At 34.1% G+C, this 24593-nt stretch overlaps 2 pseudogenes; both read left to right on the top strand.

Moving 5' to 3' along the window:
* The first annotated feature begins 3062 nt into the window (after positions 1-3062).
* LOC143533426 (uncharacterized) lies at positions 3063-4824 on the top strand (annotated as a pseudogene).
* Positions 4825-7425: 2601 nt separating this feature from the next.
* Positions 7426-19987, top strand: LOC143533425 (sister chromatid cohesion 1 protein 3-like; annotated as a pseudogene).
* Positions 19988-24593: the final 4606 nt, after the last annotated feature.

Genomic DNA, 24593 nt, shown 5'->3' with positions numbered 1-24593 from the left:
ATGAAATCATTAATATATGTATGTATGCATATAGCCATCGTTGTATGTATTACAAATACAAAAGTAATTAGTTGAGAAATATAAAAATAATTATTTGAGATATAAATTAAAAAAGAAAAAAAATTATAAATGTCTTCCTATCCCGACGACATGTCGTCGGGATAGAAAAACAAAATTTTATTTTTACTTTTTTTAAAAACATAATACACAATAAATAATAAAACATATGAAAATTAAATAAATACAAACTAATCCCTACAACATGTTGTCGGGATAGAAAATTAAATTAGAGATAAAAAATAAAAAAATTAACTACCCTATCCCGACGATATGTTGTCGGGATAGAGTTTTTATATTAAAATTTTCCTTTTCTTTAAAATCATGTTAAATTAGAGATAAAAAATAAAAAATTAACTAACCAATCCCGACGACTTGTTGTCGGGATAGAATTTTTATATTTTATTTTTCTTTTTCTTTAAATCATCTTACATTAGAAATAAATTAATAAACATTAACTATCCAATCCCGACGACTTGTTGTCGGGATAGAGTTTTTTATATTTTATTTTTTCTTTTCTTTAAGTATTCTTAAATTATAAATAATTAATAAAAAATGAACTATCCAATCCCGACAACATGCTGTCGGGATAAAGTTTTTTAAATTTTATTTATCTTTTTCATTAAATCATTGTAAATTAGAAAGATATATTAAAAAAATTAACTACCCTATCCCGACGATATGTTGTCAGGGTAGAGTTTTTATATTAAAATTTTCCTTTACTTTAAAATCATGTTAAATTAGAAATAAAAAATAAAAAATTAACTAACCAATCCTGACGACATGGTTACGCACATACATACATGCATGGGTACATACATACATACATGTAACCAGATATTTAGCCATCAATGCACGTAAAGTAAGTGTATGTATGTATGTATGTATGTATTGGTGTGTATGTATGTGTGTGTATTTGTGTATGTATGTATGTGTATATGTATGTGAATGTATGCATGTAAGTAGTTATGTATGAATGTATGTATTTGTGTGTATGCATATATGTATGTGTGTATGCATGTATGTAAGCAGTTATGTATGAATGTATGTATGTTTGTGTATTTATGCATGTTTGTGTGTATGTATTAAACGTTTCGTGACAAAGCCTATATACCGACGACATGAAATCATTAATATATGTATGTATGCATATAGCCATCGTTGTATGTATTACAAATACAAAAGTAATTAGTTGAGAAATATAAAAATAATTATTTGAGATATAAATTAAAAAAGAAAAAAAATTATAAATGTCTTCCTATCCCGACGACATGTCGTCGGGATAGAAAAACAAAATTTTATTTTTACTTTTTTTAAAAACATAATACACAATAAATAATAAAACATATGAAAATTAAATAAATACAAACTAATCCCAACAACATGTTGTCGGGATAGAAAATTAAAATTTATTTTTTAATTTTTTTAAAAGCATTATACATATAAATAAAAAGCAAATAAAAAAATTAAAAGTATGCTAATTTATCCCGACGACATGTCGTCGGGATAAGTTTCCTGAAATATTTTGAAAATAATTTAACTTATGCGCCTAAATGAAATTTACCCGCTATTATTTTTGTGGAGTGCTATCCCAACGACATGTCGTCGGGAAAAGTCACGATCCGTGTGATCAATTGAAAATGCTTCATGGCCCTTGATTAATTTTAATCCAATGGCTAGCAACATTCCTTCTTTCACCATCTTCTCCATTTCAATAATAAATCTCCGTCATTCATCCATTTACTTCATTAACACTAAACCCTCCATCAACCACCACCTTCAACTTGTAACAATTAAATCTAGACCGCCTTCAACCACCACCGTCACCTTCAACGACCACCATCAAACGCCACCACCTCCGTCAAACGCCACCGTCAACATCTCCGCCTCCGTCTTGCCACCATTAAGAACTCCTTCAAACTACCACCATCAAGATCTCCTTAGTTTTTATATTTCATTTTTGAAGTTGTTCGTATCTCGTGTTTGTATGTGATTTGTAATACCGATTTAATGAGAAATAAATTGTTTTGTTGTTGTTAATAACTTTGTTGTTTGGATATTATGTTTGACATTGCGTTGTATCTCGCGTTTGTTACGTTTTAAGTCTCGGAACTTGTCCTGGAAAGTTTTCTGGCAAAATCTCCGGAAAATCTCCGGCGAGTCATTAGCAGCAAACTTTAATGATGCTATTTACCTATACCGACGACCTCGTCGGTATAGGTTTTTTATTTTTTTTATTATTAATCCTTTTATTTCATAAAAAAATAAATGATTTTTTTAATATTTTATGTAATTTTTTTCCCGACGACATGTTGTCGGGATAGATTTTAAATACTATTTTATTTCTTTATCTATACCGACGAGATATCGGTATAGATAAAGAAATAAAATAGTATTTAAAATCTATCCCGACAACATGTCGTCAGCATAGATAAAGAAATAAAATACTATTTATGTTCTATCCCGACAACATGTCGTCGGTATAGATAAATAAATAAAATAATATTTAAATTCTATCCCGACAACATGTCGTCGGCATAAATAAATGAATATTATATTATTATAATTATAAAATATTTTTTATGTTTTTTATTAAAAATAAAACATTTTTTTAAAAAAGTTTTTGTAATATATATCCCGACGACATGTAGTCGGGATAAGTATTCATGTTACTTTTCGGGACGAAGCTATACCAACAACACTATTCCCGACAACATATAGTCGGGATAAGTATTTTAGATTTGTCCCAACTACATGTTGTTGGGAAAAGTTCAAAAACTGTTGTCTGGATAGGACAAAATTCTTGTAGTGCATTTCGAGGTCAAAGATACCATCTGGCTAAACGGACGACGACCGGAAAAGCCGGAAGAGTACTTTAACATAAAGCACTCAACGGCAAGGAATGTCATCGAACAATGTTTTGAGGTTTTGAAGAAAATATGGGCTATATTTAGAATCCCATCTTTCTTTCCAATTAGAACACAAAATAAAATTATACTTGCATGTTGTCTTATGCGTAACTTTATTGGAAGAGAAATGGCAAACGATCCTTTTGATGATGATGAATTTATTGGCATAAATAATGATGCGGATGACGAGGATCTTGGTTCACGTGCGGAACAAATTACTACAATTGGGACCTCAAATGAATGGATTAACTTTAGACAATTTGACAACATCAATGTATAATGCATGGACATCTTGGCATCGTTAATTTATTTAAATTACTATGTTTTTTAGTTAAGCTACTTTGGTGATGTTAATTATTTAGATCTTTTAAAGATTAAAGTTGAATATTTTATGTGTTTGTTATATTACGTTGGTTATTATACGACATTTGAATGTTTTATGTTTTTATTATTTATACAAAACTGATGTTTGGTGTTTAGATAATGGAATCACAACTTGATTCTGAGAGGGGTCCAAGCAAAAATAAAAGAAAGTAGAATGAAAGGGAAGATGAAAAGCTTGTTGCAGCCATGCTCGATTTGCTCAATTTTGGTTTTCATTACAAATCATATAATGGGTTTAAACCCGGTTTCTTTCAAGCTATGGAGAAGCAATTAGCAATTTTACTTCCTGAAGTAGGCATAAAAGCAAAACCGCATATCGAGTCTCGTATTAAGGCACTGAAGAGCGACTGGGCTGTCGTGCATGATATGCTATCATGGAATTATACTAGTGGTTTTGGTTGGGATTATACCGACATCCTTGATGCTCCACAGAATGTTTTGAAAGCTTATATACAGGTATAATAATTTTTTATTGTAGCTTTTTATAGAAACAAGCTTTTTAAAAATCCAAGCTTGTAAGATATGTTTGTCAAAATATGTGTTAAAATATGGTTAAAAATGCCATATTAGTATTACTGTAGCTATGATTTAATTTATATATTAAATATTAAAAAATAATTTAAATTGGGGGTAATGTTGAAGTTTTGGCCTCAGTTATAAAAGTTGAACTTGTTGGAGCTTAATCATTTAATAACTGTTAATGATTGTTCAATAATTTGAGTAATGCAAGTTGTTGTACAAAAGCAATTAGGTATGCACAATTGCTGAATAATTGAAAATGTGAGTGCGCAATAATTTGATTTTTATATATATATATATATATATATATATATATAAAATTGCATCTACATTATTATCTTTATATTTTGTTAATTTTGATCGTGTTGATGTCACTTGTTAGGTGCACAATAATGCAGGAAAATGGAGAGGAAATAAATTTCCTCATTACTGGGACTTGTGTATTGTATTTGGAAATGATCGAGCAAACGGAAGAGATACTCAAACAGCTTATGATATTTTATCGGACATAAACAGAGAAGAAGAACATGGTACTGAAGATGGATTGGATGATATTGATGTCAATCAGCAAATAAACAGCCCCTCATATGCAGCTTCTAAAGAAGAATCAAGCACCCAACGAAAGATAAGAAGACGCAAGTCACGCAACAGCTTGGATCCTCTAATGAACAACTTGAAAGAGTCAATAGAAATAATTGATGCAGAGATTAGAGGCGCTAAAGAAACATTCAATAGAGTTTTTGGAACATAGAGCAACACAGAGCAAATTCGAAACAACCTTTTTGAGGAGATGAATAAAATTGTGGGTTTGACTATTACTAAGTGTGATAAAGTTGTATGTAAGCTTGAACAAAACGAGACGTTAATGGTAGTCTTTTATAAAGTTAATGAAGACTGCAAACTTGGATGGGTGAAGAGCATGCTTGACGATTATGTTCGGCGTGATATAAGATGACTTTTGGAGGTTTTTTTTAATATTTTTAGGTGACAACTTCGGATATTTTTACGTTTTTTTACTTAGAAAACTTTTGAATGATCTTTATTTTTTTTCCGAAACTTTTGTATGACTTTAAATAGTTTTTAGATGATTTAAAATTTTGTTGCATGAATATTTCATTATTTTTAATATAAACTTTGATTAGATAATATTGTAAAAATTGGCAAATTTTGGGATTCATTCCATTCCGTGAGTTAACCAAACAGGACAATGAAATAGTATTGATCCATTCCATTATGTTGTCCATTTCATTCCTCAAACCATTCTACCACCCTCATACCAAGCAGACCAATAGTGTAATGGTTGTAGGGTCAATATTCTATATTGTTATTAGGATTGTGTATGTCTTTCTGTTTTACTTTTAGTCGATGTATTACGTACTTAGTACGTTTATTTTGTAAGTCTTGAAAAAATGTGGGCCCTATAAAAGGTCACATTACGCATTTCTCCATAGCAACTCAATAGACATAATTCTTGAAAACAGAACATCTTCTCTCCACCTTTCACCCTTTTTCTCTCATTTATATTCACAACTAAGATCCGAGATCTGAGTGTTGTTGGTGATTTCCGCTAATTAACAACACGGATTGATATGAATAAAGTTGTGAGATCCATCTAAATGACCTACAAGTGATATAAGAGCTTTCGACTCGACTTTTTCTTGTTTTCAGATCAAACTTTTCGGATTTTGATCTTATTTTTGTTGGGTTTGAGGTTGCTTTTCGCGTTATCAACTTCTTCTACACCTTAGTTCTACATGAAAATCATCGAATCTGAGTTTTTAGTGTTTTTTGGTTTTTGTGTACAAGTTCATATTTGGTTTAAAACTAAGATCTATGTCGATTTATTGGTTTTTAGACGAAAGTCTTTTGACTATAGTGGTAGTTTAGGTGTTTTCTCTTCAAAAAAAACTGAATCGGGTTTTGGCGGGAAAAGTAATCGAATTGACTTTTTTGGCGGGAAAACTAATCGAAAAGAAAAAAAAATTCGAATTGAATTTTGGCGGGAAAAAGTAATCAAATCGAGTTTTTTCGACGGGAAAAAAGTAATTGAATCGAAAAAAATCAAATCGAATTTTGGCCAGAAAAAGTAATCGAATCGAGTTTTTCGGCGAGAAAAAAAAACTAATCGAGTTTTTTTTGGCGGGAAAATTGTAATCGATTTTTTTTGGGAAACCAAAAAAAAATTATTAATTTTTTTAAATCAAGTTAAAAAAAAATCCGAGCCAATTTTTTTTTTATCAAAATTTTGAAAAAAAATGTCTTACGATTCTAAACTTGAAGGAAATCTGGATATGAGAGAAAGCCGAAAGAAAATGTTAAAAGGAGAATTCAACATGTTTAAACACATTCAAGGAGAATCGGTTGCGTCTCTCATCAACAGATTTGAGTCACTCGTTACTAACATGAGAAGTGCCGATATCATTAATGGTTTGTCTGAGATCAATATGAAGCTGTTGAATTCACTGCCTTACGCATGGGACGGCAATGTGGTCACTACCAAGAGAACCATAAACCTGAATATCATAACACTTTTAGAGTTGACTTCTACCATCAAGTCTTTTGAATTAATGGATGATAAGCTCCGAATAAACAGTCAGTCCAAAGAAAATAAAGCTGGGACAAGTGCTTCAGATGAAAGCAGTCAAGCAAGTCCTATCCCTCCTGAGGTACACACACTTGTGCTCTCAAGCAATTATAGATAAAGTAGAGAGTTATAGAACTCATAATGCCGCATTGATCCATGAAAATTTAGGCATTAAACGTCAAAATAATGAATACAAAAAGGCTCAAAAGGTATTCACTACTAAAATTAAAACACATCACAACAACTTGGCAAACCTATATCTAAAATTGTTTCAGTTTAATAAGCTAGTTGAATTTCATGAAAGACGAATAGTTGAGCTAAACGCTAAAATTGAAGAACTAGAATTATACCTTGCCCAAAGAAAAATAACAGTGGATAGGTTTGAAATAGCGTCTGGTAAACTGAATGGGATCATTGAGGCACAGATGGGGTGAAACAAAATATGGGATTAGACTATGATTATACTGTAGTTCCTTCACTGTTTAATGACAACTACACTAGCCTACCCCATTTTAGTTTCAATAAGCCTCCTGATGACGAATGGTCTATGGAATTAGGCATGTGCAGGACAAAGACATTCGTTCCTAAGGTTTCCTAAACTGTTGATCCAATCCCTACAATGGTTGATTCAATTTCATTGACCAACCAAACACTTTTCCTTCGTAATTACTCATTCCATTTCCTATATCAATCAAACACTACCTTATATAGTTGTGATTGGAAAAAATAATGTCGGCTCAGTTGCTAAAAACGTCAACAAATCAATACTATCTTTTGTATAAAAAGAAGTTTTTAGATTTGTCAATTAATCATTATCAAATATAATACGTCTTTCAAAATCTTCCCTAAACGGCGCCGTTTCCTTCCTTCCCGCCACTCATTCCATTTTTAACCCTAATTCTTAACCCCCTAAAAGCGCTGTTAGTATTAGAATAGAGCTTCATACGTACATCGTAATTCGAAGGTAGAAAAATGTTTTACTCGCACAGTCTGCTCCAAAGAAAGAGTCCGTTGGGTACAGTATGGATTGCCGCACATCTTGGAAACCAACTCAAGAAAAAAAAAATAAAAAAACTCAACATCTCATCCACTGTTGGTTAGTTAATTACTTCTTTAATCTTTTATTTGGGCTTTTGTTAAAGCTTGGATTTTTATTGTTTCTTGAACTATTGATTAAATGTTTAGTCATCAGGGTTTGTTTTCTTTATGGGTTTATGGTTATTCTTTTTATCATGATGAGTGACATTGAAGGCGTAAAGATTATACATTGTGTGAATTTAGCCATTCAAGTTTGTGAGTTATGCTTATTTTATGAATTAGAAATTTTAAAATGTAACAAAATGCTAGAACTGCTATAATTTTATTTATTTTTGTTAAAGGATGGATCTTTATTATTTTTGTTGATTTTGAACCATTGATTTATGTTTGATTAAATGTTTAGTCATTCGGGTCTGCTTTCTTTACGAGCTTATGATTGATTGGTGTCTCAAGATTATTCTTTTTGCCATGATATACATTGTGTGAATTTTAGCCATTGAAGTTTGTGAGTTCTGATTATTTGATGAATTGCTGTAATTTAAACTGTAACTAAATGATAGAATTGCTGTAATTTTATTTTGGTTCAAGCATGGATTTTTGTTTCTGAATCATTGATTTGTGTTTGATTAAATGTTTACTCATCAGGGTTTGTTTTTGTTATGAGTTTATACTATTAATTACTTTAGTTATACATATATATTACGTTACAGTACTGTTTTGATTGATTGGTGTTTCAAGATCATTTTTTTTGTCATGATGAGTGACATGAAATTTGAAGATTAGTAAATTGTGTGAAGTTTGGCCATTAAACTATTTGTGAGTTCTAATTATTTGATGATTTAGAAACTTAACTCTAACATAATGCTAGAGTTGCTGCAATTTTCAGGCTTTTTGATGTGATCCATTAAAGAATCTTGAATTAGTCAACATGTTATAAAGATGTATATTTGTAATATGTTTCATTAATATTTTTAGTTGATCAACCTTTTTGATATTACACTGATGCATAGATTAAAATTTCGTAGAGCAAATAATGAATCTTGGTTTAAAAAACCTTTTTTTTCAGTATAATAATCCAGATAACACATAATGTACTTAAAAGCTAGAATTTGTATAATTTCAAGCTTTATGATGAGATGGGTTAAAGAATCTAAAATAATTCAACATGTTATAATGATATATATGTGTTTCATTAATATTTTTATTTGATCATGGTGTTTGGTTTTGTTTCAAGATTTTCTTGATTTTCAAGATGATATCTTTATATTACTCAGACATATTGATTGAACTTTTGTAGAGCAAATAATGAACCCAGCAGTCCCGATTGCTTTAAGATTGTCGGGTTTTCTTCTTTTTGGCATTGTTAGAATTTATTCAAAGAAAGTTGAATCTCTCCTGAAAGATTGTAACACTTTACGTATAGATATAAGCAAGGCGTTTGCAAATGTTGATGTTAACCTCCCCGAAGATGCAAATCAAGCAACGTATGAATCCATTACTTTGCCTGACAATTTTGCCCTTGATTTGATTAATATTGATGATTACAACGTAAACGGGTATTCCTATTTTGCGTTTTTTTCATTCAAACTTTAATCCATGTCATTTTGATGATCTAAATCATAGTTTTGATATTTAGGCCACCAGATAACCATCTTAGGCCCAACGAAGATATCTTGATTACAGGTAACGTGTTATAATATTAAGTTTGAGATTTATTATACAACTTATGATATCTGAAGTTTTTTAACAAAACATATTATTGTCCAGACTATAGTCCAGCCAGTTTTTCAGAAAACAGACTTGGAACTCATGCAGAATATATTATGATTAATGTTGATGAGGTAAATGTGGTTAGTTTTTTTTTTTTTGGCTGAAAATCGAGTAATTTAATTTATTTTTTTAATGGAAGTTTAATTAAAAATTTTCTATTTTTGTAGGATGCATCTCAAAATCCATCTATTTCTGAGGCTTGTCCCGGGTCAAGATCAGTGCGCGTGGAGGAAACGTATGCTTCCTTTGTTTAATACTATTCAACATTGTTTAATGACCAAAATTGAAACCTTTTGCTTATATAAAGTTTGAGAATGAGTAAAAAGTGGGGGTGCTCGTCGGTTCATATATCGATTCATTTGGTTTTGAAAATTTTTTTGGTCCTAACTGAAAACTAAATTGATCCGTATTAGAAATGTGTCTAGCCGAAACGAATTCAACCGATCAAATTGATTTATTTTGTTATTCAGTTTGGTTGGCTGATTAGACCAGCTATTATACGGTTTATTCCATTGATTTAATTGTGGAACTGATAACCGAACCAAAAACTGAATTCACAATTCGGTTCATTTTTTTTTCTGTTCTGTTCTGTTCCGGTTCGGTTTTTGTTTTTTTTTTGCACGCCCCCAAGTGAAAAGAGGTGTCAAGTTTTGTATTTACATTTTTTATGAACTGTTTTTGAATATATGATTAAAAAGGTCAAACTTGTAACATCCCGAAATTTCAAGATAATATTAATTATATTACTTAATAATATAGGGAAAGTTTACTCGGGTTATCAGGAAATAAATAACAGAATAGGAGTTGGTATGGGTCGGGCTAGTGTCGGGTAATGGACGTTGGTTATGGATTTGGATTAATTGAGATGGGTTAAATGAGAATGGGATTTCAGGGATATAAATACCCCCAAAATCCCAAAATATCTTCATTCTCACCATACACCCTAAAACTCCTAGCACACACACACACACACTCTAACCGATCAAGATTCGAAGCCGAGACCGGAGATTTTGTTGATAGATCTGAGTTGGTAAGGTAAGAACAAATCCAACAAAGCTAATGTTACTGAAAATGGTTAGGATTGGATGGGTTAACCGGACCCGAAACCCAAACTGCCCAAATCGGACCCCTAAAACGTCGATTTTAGGCCGATTTGATGGTTGGGATTTGTAGGCGCCGATCATACGATTCCGTGGGTACCAAAATCGAGTTATTTGGCTAAGAAACGAAGGAGTTATGGGCAAACAGATCTGCAGCGCGATAACTTCGCCTGCAAGATTAAGTTCGCCTGATGAACTTCGCCTTCAAGCGTAACTTCGCCTTCAAGCGTAACTTCGCCTTCAAGCCAAGTTCGCCTAAGGATAACTTCGCCTGAAGCCAAGTTCGCCTAAGGTTTAACTTCGCCTGAAGCCAAGTTCGCCTAAGGATAACTTCGCCTGAAGCCAAGTTCGCCTAAGGTTTAACTTCGCCTGAAGCCAAGTTCGCCTAAGGTTTAACTTCGCCTGAAGCTAAGTTCACCTAAGGTTTAACTTCGCCTAGAGCTAAGTTCGCCCGAGGGTTAACTTCGCCTAAAGCCAAGTTTGATTAGAAAATAAATTATAAGCGATAAGTTAAAGTAAGCTAATACTAGGCCACCAGATTAGATCAGACGAGTATTGATACGTGTAACTTGTACAGTCAGCCGAGCTCATATAGAGAAGGGATTTACAGCTATCAGAAAAAGAAGCAGAGTTCAGGTGAGTTTCTAGCCCCATTCCTTGTTATGTTTTCGGGGCTGTGTGCATACTCGATGTGTTGTTAATACATTTATCCTAAGTGATAAGTGTATGTCATATGTGATATATGTGATAGGTATGAATGATTGCTTGTCGGTACGCGAACGATCTTCGGATATTGCGCGTACTGACAGGTTATAAATGAAGGTACGAATATTATATATGGAAGATGTACGAATGTTTCAAATGAATACTTGTCGGGGCGTGAACGATCTTCGGATATTGCACGTGTCGACAAGGGGTATGGTTGTTAAATGAATGAGGTAAAGAATGCCTAGAGTGTTCTTATGTTATAATGTAAGTATGTGTATATAGGTACACGAATGGCATGTGAGTCCTATGTTCGACACGGTAAGTTAGGATGGCAAATCCCTCTAGCTTCTGTCGGACATAGACTCGGCAGGTGATGGCGTAGTTAAGGACTGCGAGCCTTATACGTGATGTAGATGATAGATGTAAATGTAGATAGGTGTCAGCATAGGAAAGGGCTGTGAACCTTATACGTGTAATGTTAAGTATAAGGTAAATATGATATGTATGCTCATGCGTATAAATGTGATAAAGTTAATAAAAGAAGAAAATAATGATGTATGGTTGTATGGTTATGAAAAGGGTACCGAGCCCTAATAATACTCGAGGTATGATGTATGGTTGTATGGTAACGAAGAGGGAATCGAACCCTTCTAATATTCGAAAACTAGGGACCAGACCCTTATAATATCTGTGATGATAGGGACCAGACCCTTATAATATCTGTGATGTTAGGGAATCGAACCCTTCTAATATTCGAAAACTAGGGACCAGACCCTTACAATATCTGTGATGATAGGGACCAGACCCTTATAATATCTGTGATGTTAGGGACCAGACCCTTATAATATCTGTGATGTTAGGGACCAGACCCTTATAATATCTGTGATGTTAGGGACCAGACCCTTATAATATCTGTGATGCTAGGGACCAGACCCTCATAATATCTGTGATGTTAGGGACCGGACCCTTACAATATCTGTGAGGATAGGGACCAGACCCTCATAATATCTGTGATGTTAGGGACCAGACCCTTATAATATCTGTGATGTTAGGGACCAGACCCTTATGATATCTGTGAGGTTATAGGGCGAAAGGCTCTTTAAAACGTATGATTATGAATGTAAAGAAAGTATGTAAGTAAGAAAGAAAATATGTAAGTAAGAATGAAGGTATGAGTACTTATGTGTGTATGAAAGAAAGTTATGAGGTTAAGTACGTATGTATGTAATAAGGTATTGTATGGTATTGTATGATTAACTAGAACTCACTCAGCGTAGCTGACTTTTAGTATGCACGCAGGTGAGCTGGTTATAGAGTTAGCATGAGGATGACACACGGCATGGATTGAACGGCTGGCATCTGAAGAAAGACGTAAAGATGTTTTAAATATAAAGTTTTGTGTTATGGTATCAAAGAAAAGATTTAATGTTTTGTAACAAATGATTGATATTTTATATTCCGCGAAAAGTTTTAATAAACTCTGTTTTGAAGAACTGTGTTTATGAGTAAATCCGACGCTAAAGTAGGGTGCCCGGATTCGGGGCCTTACAAACTCTTGTTAAATTTGTCATTTTAGTTTTGTGAAGGTGCATATTTCTGATAGGATTTAAAAACACCAACTGTATCATGCTAATCACATTCTTTTTTTGTATCTTTTGTAAGAAAGGTGCTTTCTTTGCAACGGGCCAATCGTAATAGTTTGAAATACAACCCTTTTGTTTGACTTTAAAAAGTCAAACACTCATAAACATATTTAGAATAATTATTATCATTCATTAATCTTGTTTTACATGCAGTTCTGACCTCATACTCCACCTACCATTCACAGTGTTCAAGATCCCGATACTAATCCTAATCATCATGTAGAATCTATTGACACTTTCATTAAAGATGATGACGTCAATGTGGCACCAGTCGAAAAACCTCGTATTAATAATCCCATTTTTGATAAGAGTCCTCTAGTTCCATATCTTCCTGACAGGTTGGAACTAGACGTGTACAAAAAAACCGGTTCCGGAACCTAACCGGTGGAACCGAACCGGAACCGGTTCCAGTTCCAACCCGGTTGGAACAATACCCGGTTTGGGTATTTTTGTACCCGAAAATCGGGACCGGTTCTACTATATATATTTCAGTACCGGTTCCAACCCGGTTCCTACCCGGTTCTTATTTGGAACCGGTTCGGGTCGTACCCGGAAAAACCGGTTCCACCGGGTTTTTTTCAAGGGTCAAACAAAAAGTCAAACTAGCCGTTGGAACCGGTTCCAACGGTAATATAGCCGTTGGAACCGGTTTTTTAGACACCAAGTAGCCGTTGGAACCGGTTCCAACGGTAATATAGCCGTTGGAACCGGTTTTTGAGGCAATATATCCGTTGGAACCGGTTCCAATGGTAATATAGCCGTTGGAACCGGTTCCAACGGTAATATGGGCCAAACCTATATATAACTTGTTTCCATTACTTGTTTCACCACCAAACTCAAAAACAAACTAAAATACTACTCCTTTAGCAAACTCGTTCCTTTACCCGACCATCCAACAAAATATTATTATGGCACCCATCAAAAAAACTAACAACAAGGCTAAGAAGGGTGTTTTTGTTGCCCCCGTTCCTGTTACGGAGGACCCAAGGGTTGTTACGGTAGTCAACCATAACCGCAACCAAGACATATGGAAGAATTGGGATTTGATTGTGGATGACGAAGGTTATCAAAAGGCTCGTTGCAAACTATGTGGCTCAATATTAAAGCAGGATTCCAACTCTACTTTGAGAAAGCACATCGAGAAGCCATATTGCAAGGCGTTGAAAGGGATTAGCACGACCGATCAAATTGACTTGGGTAAAGATGGTACACTATTTCGTTACAACACGACTCAAGTTCAAGATAGAATGGCAAAGTTCGTTATTCAACGAGGTTTGCCGTTTAACCACTTTGATGACCCGGAGTTGACGTCGTTGATTCGCGAAACTCTACAACCGAGATACACACATGTAAGTCGTACTACCTTAAGACGTCATTGTGTCAAGTTGTGGGAGTGTGCTAAAAAAGAGTTAATCGAGTCTTTTCATTCTTTAGAAGCCATGGTTAGTTTAACTACCGATGTTTGGTCGGCACCACACGGGTTGCCCGAATCATACATATGTGTCACCGCTCATTGGGTTGATCCGGTGACATGGCAATTGATGAAACGCACCATCACTTTTGAAAACTTCCCGTTCCCACATACCGCCGAAAAATTGTTTGAATTACTTGATGAAGTTATAACGACTTACAACTTGAGAAATAAAATATTTTCGATTTCGTTTGACAACGCTTCAAACAATACTAAGGCGGCTGAAAAATTTATCATTAAATATTCACCACCTTGTTTCGGGGATTTTTTTCATGTCCGATGTGTTGCACATATCATCAACTTGGTTGTTCAAGTAGGTCTTGACAATGAACACATTTGTGATGATTTAAAATACTTTAGACTTATGTTACAAGATGTCTTCAAAAGTGGTAAAAGAAGACATCTTGAATATAAGAACTATTGCAAGTCGGTGGAAAGAAAGTATTTGGGGTCGAATTGGGACGTTCCAACCCGTTGGAACTCAACTTGTCATATGTTAAAGTGTGCTTTTGGCCAACGCCAAACTTTACAAACTTTTCATAACAATCTTGTTGAACAACGCGAGGCCGATATGTTTCCGGAAAGTGTTTGGGTCCAAGTCGGTTATATGTTGGAGTATCTTGACGTGTTCAAAAAGTCAACAACAAAATTATCGGGAGTCTATTACCCTACTAGTTGTTGGGTTTTGCAAGAATTGTACTATATGTCTTGTGTTTTTAAAAGCTTTGCGGAGAAGAACAAACTCTTCGAAAATATTGTTGCGGTGATGAAAGAAAAGTTCATAAAATATTTTGAAATCATACCGCCGGTCTTTACTTGTGCCGCCGCATTAAACCCCTATTGGAATGTTAATGGGGTTGAAACAACGATTGAGGAAATATTCGACAACTTAGGTATGCACGAGATTGACCCGAAGTTGTCGACGGAAGCGAAGGACAAGTTCAACAAAAATCTTCAAGACCTTTATGACCACTATTTTCAAATGTACGGTCCAAGCACGAGATCGTCTTTTGTGAAAAAAACAACAAGTGGTAGGCCGTGCAATGACCCACTTATAAACTTGATGAATGGGATTCGTGAATCCGCATCTAAGAGGCAAAGAGGAAACACACCAAGTAGCGAACTTGGTCGATATAGTGGAGCAAACTATGTTGAGGGCGCAACGGTAGACGAAATTCGCAATATTGATTTATTAGCTTGGTGGAAAGGTAAACAAAACGAATTTCCCATTCTATCCGCCATGGCTCGTGATTTGCTTGCCGTACAAGCCTCAACGGTTGCTTCCGAATCGGTTTTTTCTCTTAGTGGGAGGGTGTTATCTATGCGAAGAACAAAACTAACTCCCGAGTCTCTAGAGGTTTGCATTTGCCTAAAGGACCATTTGGATGCGGTGGATCGTGTACAAGACAAGTCGAACTTTGAAGACGAAATACCAATAGAGCGTCATATTCATGATGAGGAGGCGGAGGACGGGGTTTCTTCCGATAACGAAGACGAGGGTGAAGAGAATGAAGACGAAGAAGAGTTGTAATTATTTGTTTTGGTAAAATTATTTGTAACTTGTTCGACTAATTATTTGTTTTGGTAAAATTATTTGTTTCGACGAACAAGAATTGTACTATTGTCTGTTAGTCACGTGTTTGAACGGTCAAACGGTCAAAAACGGTTAAAAAACCCTATTTATAGTTAAAAAACCGGTTCCAACGGTCAAAAACGGCTATATAGCCGTTGGAACCGGTTCCTAACGGCTCTAATTTATAAATTTCAAAAAAAACCGGTGGAACCGGTTTTTACGTAAAAACCGGTTCCGGTTCATACCCTACCCGGTTCTTAAAAGTTCGCATATCTGGGCACCGGTTCGGGTCGGGAACCGAACCGGTTCCTGACTGGAACCGGTGTCATTCTCTACCCGGGTTGAAAAAAACCAGTTCCGAACCGGTTCGGGTTTTCAAGGTGTACCCGATTTGTGCAGCTCTAGTTGGAACCCGACCCTGGTATAGTGGAGAAGATTTCAAAAATAAATAATAATTCGCCAAATATAAAGGATATCCCGGATAATGGTGGGCCCTCGTCACTACCTAGGCAAACAACACCACAAGAATCTATACATACTGAACATGATCATGATCATGATCATGATCATGCCCGAGATAGCTCAGGACCACAAGTCTCGTATGGTGAGTAACATTCTTTTTATATGTTGGCAGAACGGGCGGGTTTGACTGATTGATCAAAACATGTGATTTTTGTAATACTATTATAATTATTTAGTATATTCTAGTGTGCGAACATGATTACATGAAATATGTAGTTTTAATACTTTCAATATTAATAGGGTTAGGAGGTTTTATGCTTTAGAAAAACACTTTGGGCCCGTTTGACTTGGCCTGTAAACTATCAATGATCAATCAGTGAACTGTTCGGTTTATGTTTGTTCACTTAATAAACAAACTAACATGAACACATGTCTTGCTCACTCATTTATGTTTGTGAACGTTTCATTTATGTTTGTTCATGTATGTTTGGTTATGGTTTTTCGTTTATATCCATTTCATTATGTTCGTTTGTTTAAATATCAGTTCAAATACATCCATTTGTTTATGCTTGTGATCCATTCGTTTAGAACATTAACAGCTGAACACGAACACATTCATTTCTTAACAAACGAACATGAACAAGAAAAGCTTTTCTTTTATGCGTCCGTGCTTGTTCAGTTTGTTTACAGGTCTACCTTCGACTTTTTTAGCTAGTTTTCATTTAACCTTTTTTTAGTTAAAAAATTACTCAAATGCATTATTTTATATCCAAATGTATAGAAGTTGCCACTTTTAATAAATAATGGTTTACATGGTGTGCAGGGTTAGCACCATCTTCATCAAGGGCAAAACGGAGAAGGATAAAATATGATCAAGCTACGGTCTTGAGTAACGAGTACGATTTTATTAGTTGATGATTATACATTACACTTTGTTATTTTTTATGAGGTGTTTTTTGGTTAATATAGGTTCATGAAAAATGCTATAGACGATGCTAAGGATTTAAAACGGAAAAGAAAAAGAATTTCTTCTTTTTTTGGATGTTTATAGATTAAACAATGCCCATAAGAAAGAAAAAGTTCTTGTTGACCCTGTAATTACTGGTTAGTTTTTTTTAATATTGTTTCTGTTTGTTATACACTGACTACTGAGGTCAAGTCAAATCAACTTATAATTTGACTTCTTGATACTACCTTTTAATGCTTGACTTCTTAATGTTAACATATTTTTTGGTCAAAACAAACCAACATTTACATGTGTTCTGAGTTTAAAAAAAAAAAATTAAGTTACATGACATTACAAAGGAACATACTTTTGACGTTGACTTTTTGGATACCACCCTTTTGATTTTTACTCCAATATAATATGAATTGACTTTTGAAGTCATTGTGCAGGTTTATGTGACAATATTTCTCAAATGCATTCTAGTTTAATTAACGTTGAACAGGCGAATCCTGATGCAATGGAATTCAAATGACCACGTTGACCACCACACGATACCAATAAGCTCTCCACGACCCCCGGATGAAAATATCCCTGCTTACAGTACTGGTGTAGGGGCGAATTCGTATCAGGCAGGGACAAGTGAGGGGTCCACACCCGACCCTGCATTACTCCTAGATCATTTAATATGTCTGATACTGAAACACCATTATCTCAAAGACAACATGACTTTGATAACAGTGGTGGTTTATATTGTATCCCTGAGATGCTTGAAATTGAAGTATGTTTTTTTTAGTTTTAAATTTTGTTATCACCAAATTGTTGTTTTGATATGGTTTCATGTTGAATATTGAATTTATAAAACTCACTATTGCATTCTTGTTTCAGGAGATTGCATTAATGGAAGATGATGACGGTACACCAAGAATGTTCAACTTTGACTTTTGAGAGTCAACCAAGTTTTATTTTTTTGAATTAAAATATTGAAAATGTTTGTGTTTTTTCTTAAGAACTTGGTTAATCTGTTTCTTAAGCATTTGGAGATTAAAATACAAAAGAAAATTATGTCAAATTCAAGTAAAGAAAGAACTATATTTGACTATCTATAGTCAAAACTAGACTTTTGTTTTCTTAACAACATATGCTTGTATTTTTTTGTCAGTTTAATTAAAATTTTTGCAACTTTGCATCCTTAATGTGTCATGTTTGACCCATGAATATTATACAGGTTTGAGGGGTACACCAGAAACAGGCTCATTTACCAAGAACTAGGTAATGTTTTTGGACATATGTTGTTTTATATTTTTATTTAATTTAGTGTCTGTTATTTATATATGTATATGATGATGATGATGATGATGATGATGGTGCAGAGGTTTTGCAAAATTTATAAAAGAAAAGTGATCAGCTACTCCATCTACATCAGAAAATTTTGGATCTGTTAGTATGAAGAGGATTCTAGAAGGAAAACTTAAAAAGTATGTTGTAGAATGTTCTTTGAGACACTGGTTAGTTTCTGCTGTTTTATGTGTTTGTCTTTTAAAACAATCTATCTGCAAATAGCAGTGTTTTTTTGGTATCTTGACTGTTTTCACCAGTTTGGTGGTTAAAAAAGTCAATCCTTTTGATTTTCAAACACCTTATATTTTAAATTTTGAATGTGGTATGCATTTGACTTTTAAAGTCAAAGAATCCACATTTTGTGTATTCTTATAAATGCATTAAAAATAGGGGTGTGAACGAGCCGACTTGTTTTTCAAGATCACGCTCGGCTTGTTTGTAGTTTATTAATTAAACTATATACATTTTAATTATTTTTAAATTTAAAGTTTATGTCACATAAGATATATTATTTAGTTAGCTTAATTTTTATATAATTCGTATAATTACATAAATATATATATAATACATTAAATAAAAGTTATATATTTAATGTATTATATATATATTTATGTAATTATACATAATACATTAAATAAAGTTATATAAGTGCCCTGCTTGCGGTGCGCGCATATAATGTATATATGTGTGAACCCTCGGGTGGGCAAAAGTAAAATTGCACTAATTTTGACGTTATTTTACTAATTTTGTGAAAATAACGTTAAAAGTGATGGAAGGTTAATCAGGCATCATGTGGTGGCGTTGATAGCCGAAAGACAAGGGTACATGCACCAATCAGCCGGCGTCCCGATGATTGAGTGCTATGTGCCTTATGTAATATGTCCAAGGCTTGATGCAAAACTACTATCGAGCCGGGGGTCTCACCGGAAGCAGCCTCTCTATCCCCATGGGGTAGAGGTAAGGCTGTCTACATCTTACCCTCCTCAGACCCTACCATAGCTTTGCTATTGGTGGGATATACTGAGTACGATGATGATGATGAAATAAAAGTTATATAAGTAATAGGCTTGCGAACTAGCTTAAGCTTGCTAAGTGAAGCTCGGGTTGTTTATTAAACAATTTTTTTTAAGGCTAGAGCTCGTTTAAGCTTGGCTTTATTTAAACTTTTAACAAGCTGATCTCGAGTAGCTCACAAGCCGGTTTGGCTTGTTTACACACTCCTAACTAAAAATTCCATAATCTCACTAAGTTAAGTTGATTGCTTTTTTTGGTCTTGAATTTGAAAAATTATCAGTCACCAAAACTTGATATTATTCAAGATTCATAAAAAAGTTCAAATTTTTAGTTCAAATAAATACAAAAACATTTGTTTACTTGTGTATGATTTAGGTTTTGAAGAGTTGTGATCTTGTTGATGTAAAGCAAGATGAACCGTATGGCGATATAACTTTGAAAGTGACTTCAAAGCTTGATTTTTCAAACTAGAAGTGCTCCAAAGCATTCAATCTGATATAAATATTTGGTATGATAATTGTGTTTTAAACTTGTCTTTAAAGTATTGATATTTATTTGCAAGAATCAAGAATTTTTTCGGTTTTGTTATTGCAGCTGGTATAAACTTGGCGTGCTCATCATCCTTGTAAATGGTTCTGATCTTTGATTATGGTCTTCAACAGATTGCTCAACATGCTGTTTTCCTTTTTTTTTTTTTTTAATTTGCCTTATTTTCTTATAAATTTATGGGAAGCAAATTTTGGTTTAAATGTTGCTAAACAACTGATCTTAATTTGAATTGTAAATTGAATGAACGATTACTTACCAAAGGTTTTGTACTTTTGTTTTGCGGGATGGATGTTGTGTTTCACGCTAAAGATATTCATGTGAGAGTAACTTAGGGTGTTTACGGTTCGGTTTTGACGGTTTTAAGTATAATCCGTGAACCAAGCCGTTAGTAACGGTTTTTGATTATCAAAAACAGAAACCGAACCTTGAAAAGTTGAAACCGAACCATCATTTACGGTTTGGTTCCGATTTGGTTTCACGGTTTAGACTTATTAGTTCTTCATAAAAAAGTGAATAAAATAAATGAAAAGGCTATTCAAAATGAATAAAGTGAATTGTTCGAAAAAAAAAACAACTATATATCCATGCACTTCAAAACGTAATTTACATTTTACCATTATCAGACCTTATCATAACATTGCTATTGGTTTTACCAAGTATGGTGATGATGATAATCTCTTTGTATGCCAATCCCGATTCTAAATCTACAGATTGCATTGCATATATCCATGGTTATATAATAGTACTATAGTAGTCTTGATATGTTTAGCAAATCTAATATGGACCTAGCTTAGATTTTTTTAGTAAATCTAATGTACAGGTGATTAAATATTATATTATAGAATATATAAAAAAAACTAATATATATATTGTACGGTCCAATCCGGTTTTATACGGCTGGTTCCCTGTATAACCCGTAAACCAAAACGTTCAGTACAGTTTGAAATTATTGAAATTAAACCGACTGGCCAAAAATTAAAGAGAAAAACCAATCGTGAAACCAAACCAACGAACGGTTTGGGCGGGTTCACAGTTTGAAACCAAATCATGAACACCTTTATACGAGACCATCAAAGATTTCAGTTTTCAGGGGGTGTTATTGCTCATCTCGTAAACTGTAGGGTGAATAATGTGATATCTTTCATTTTAGTTAAAAAAAACACACACACACATACATCCATGAGTCAATTGACAATGAAAGAAAAACAATATTGGTGATGGAACAGTAATATGATGTTCATAAAGCTCTTCTATAGTATGAAAGCTATTTCATATGTACTTGGTTAAAATTTTATATATAAAAGACTCTTATCAAAGTAGAAATCAACTTAGTTGTTGCGAAGGAATGTTATAGAGTTTGAAAATGGATAAAACCCTCCTTAAAAAAAGTATATTCTAGATAGAAACATTTTAAGAATTGAACTTATACAAGAAGTGAGGGCCTAAGTTTAGTACAAATAAATTAGTACCTAGTAAACAAGGGTTCAATAATAGCGTATTGTGATTCGATAAGATAATAACTTCCGTAGCTATTGACTTTCCTTCGAGATGGAGTTAAAGGTGCTTTCCTACCAATACAACGGCCACGTAGCAGCATTTCACCCAACCATGAACCATTATTATTAGGCTGAGGGGTGTGGAGCGCGAGAAAGGGCGCAAGAGGACAGCCGCTCGCGCTCCGGGGCGCGAGCACCACACCACCGAGGCGCGAGAGGGGCGCGAGAGGGGCGCGAGCGCGGAAAAAGAGGCAGGCGCAAGAGGGGTAGCGGCTGAGGGTAGCGTGAAGGAGGCTTGGGAAGCGTGAATAGAGCCGTTGGCTCATATTAATGTGTATTAAAAAAAAAAAATTTTTTTTTCCTCTATATATATTCCTCTATATATCACATATATATTCCTCTATATAAACCATTCTCACATACCACACCCAAAACCATTCTCACATACCACACCCAAAACCAATATCACATACCAAAATCACCCTATCTTCGAAACCTTTTTTTAAAAACATGGCTGGAAATTGGTACCCAAACCTAGATTCAGATTACAGTTACGACGATTTATGGTCGGCACCGGACCAAGCGATGTTTTATTCGGGGTCGCAACAATCATCCGGCTTTCAACCATCCAACATACAACCGTCTCCTAACTTTGTAGTTCCGGAGACACAAGAACCAGAAGGTGAAGCTGCGGGACAAAGAAGACGCGTCCACCGGAAAAAACAAGTTGCAACGGACGGGTCGGGTTCGGCTTCGACCGGAAGGACGAAACGGAAAATCACTCCGTGATCATCGGATGAGAAGGAAGCCCTGTGTCGGGCTTGGATAGTCACTTCTGAGGATCGGCGTTGCGGTAATTGTTTTAACGTTTTTAAAAATGATTTTTAATAAAAAAGTTAAATAAAAAAGTTAAATGACTTACAAATTTATTTTGCAGCGGACTACCAAAAGAGCAAGGTCTTTTGGACAAAGGTTAGGGAGACGTTCTATTCGCTCGTTGGGAGTACAGAGCGGAACGCCGATATGATTTCGGGTCGGTGGACCGAAATCAGAAAATTTGTCGGCTTGTTTACTAATCTGTTCAACAGGAACGCCGGTCGTATGAGACCAAGTGGCAGTGACGATTTGGCGGTTTATAATTTCACTGTCGAATAGTGGAAGCAGGAGTGCCTGCGGAGGTATGGGACGGTGAAGACGTGGGACGATGTAAAGGTGTCGGAGATTTGGAATTCCTTACAAGAGACTTCAGTAACCTAAATCCGGTCGACCAAATGCTGATGGAAAAACAAAAGGAACGTATCTGGAAGAGGTTGATCGAAGAAGACCAAGCCGAAGATTAAGAATAATGTTTTTTTTTAGTACTTTAATTTTTTTTTAGATATTAATGTGTTTTTTTAATTAATGTGTGTTTTTTTAAATAATTTATGAGTTTTTTTAATAATACGTTTTTTTAATACATTTATAAAAAAATAAAAAAAAAACCGCTCGCGCCCCCTCTCGCGCCCCTCCACACCATGTCCCGGGGCGCGAGCACCACTACCAACACCCATCTTATCAAGTTTCTCTCTCTGCCACACGTCACAATATTATTGGCTGGCGCCCCCACTCGCGCCCCCCTCTCGCGCCCCCCCACACCCCTCAGCCTTATGGTGCAACAACACCTATATAAAGAGATTATGGGATCTAATTTTATCAATCAATCAACTTCATTCAAATTTCTCGCTCTATATTTTATCCGCTTATTAATTTCGTTATACATATACATAAAATATTTTAATTTAAAAGAAAATTACACGATCGATAAAGTAATTCAAGTGATATAAAAAACTTTGAGATATATTCATTTCAACTTTGCAAAAGTCGTTAGGCGTACCTAGGCGGTCGATCAGGAAGATTGGTGTACTCGGAGTACACGGACATGGTAAATATAAACAAAATTAATTTTTAAATATTTTATTTATGTTAAATATCATAAATTTATTAATATTTATAATAAAATAGGTGAATATCAATATAAAAATAAGGAATTCATATTTAAATACTAAATTATTCTATAAACTATTAATAATTAATTAAAAAATAATATTCATTCTTTAATATTACAGAAATACAAATTATACCATATATTAAAGCAAACCTAAATTGCTACAGTAAAATTCATTTTATTGTAATTTTAATCCCTTAATTTTTAACTTCTTGCAAATTAGCCTCCTCAAAGTTCTAAACCGTTTTAATTTGATCACAAATATTCTCTTTTGCCAAACTTTGTTTAATTTTGCCACCCCCCTCCTCCCGTATTCATGGTTTTAATATGTTCCCTAATGTTAGTTATCTTTTTTAATGACCACCATACGAATTTTTTTTTAAAGATTTTTTAGTATGTCGTTACAACATGTTTATTTCGTCTATATATGTAGCGTTGTTAAACGAATGTGCATTCACAAAAAAATATATAACTTTCGTTGATACTGAAATTATATTAGCAATAGAATATATTTTTTTATTTAAGCTATGTATTGAATGCAGTTCACGTCGATCCCGTATAAGCCGAACTGATACCAACCAAGTTTTCTTTATGTTAAGTAAAAATTAATTTTAATTTGTATCGATGTGATAGTCGTTATGATGTGTTTGTATATCTGCATTTAAAAACTCAAACCCATTACAGAGTTCCTCACGGAAGGCGCGAAGTGAACACACTAGTAATATTTTATTTTTAAGTAAAAATCGGTCTAAATTGGCCGACTAGCTAGATGCGATTCTGGTTAAGGTTAACTATCTTTAATTGATTCTTAATAACTAGACGGAGTTAAAGAACCTTACCTCGATACCATAACTTGTAGCAAATACTCGGAGATACCTTCCTCATAGAACTACTTCTACAACATTAATTATTTTGATTGTTAGACTTTGAAACAAATAAATAAAAATAAACGCTAGGCATAACAAGAATTGTAGTAAATAATTAAAAACATGCATGATTTTGATTTCCACTAGTCCCGGATAACCGGCGGAAAATATCGATATTTGGT

The sequence above is a fragment of the Bidens hawaiensis genome, unplaced genomic scaffold (assembly GCF_021521415.1).
Source record: "Bidens hawaiensis isolate Kalapana, Puna unplaced genomic scaffold, B.hawaiensis_p1.1 tig00009693_1, whole genome shotgun sequence".
Taxonomy (NCBI): domain Eukaryota; kingdom Viridiplantae; phylum Streptophyta; class Magnoliopsida; order Asterales; family Asteraceae; genus Bidens; species Bidens hawaiensis.
Note: the sequence above shows the minus strand (reverse complement) of the source record. Positions and strands in the feature narration are given on the sequence as shown.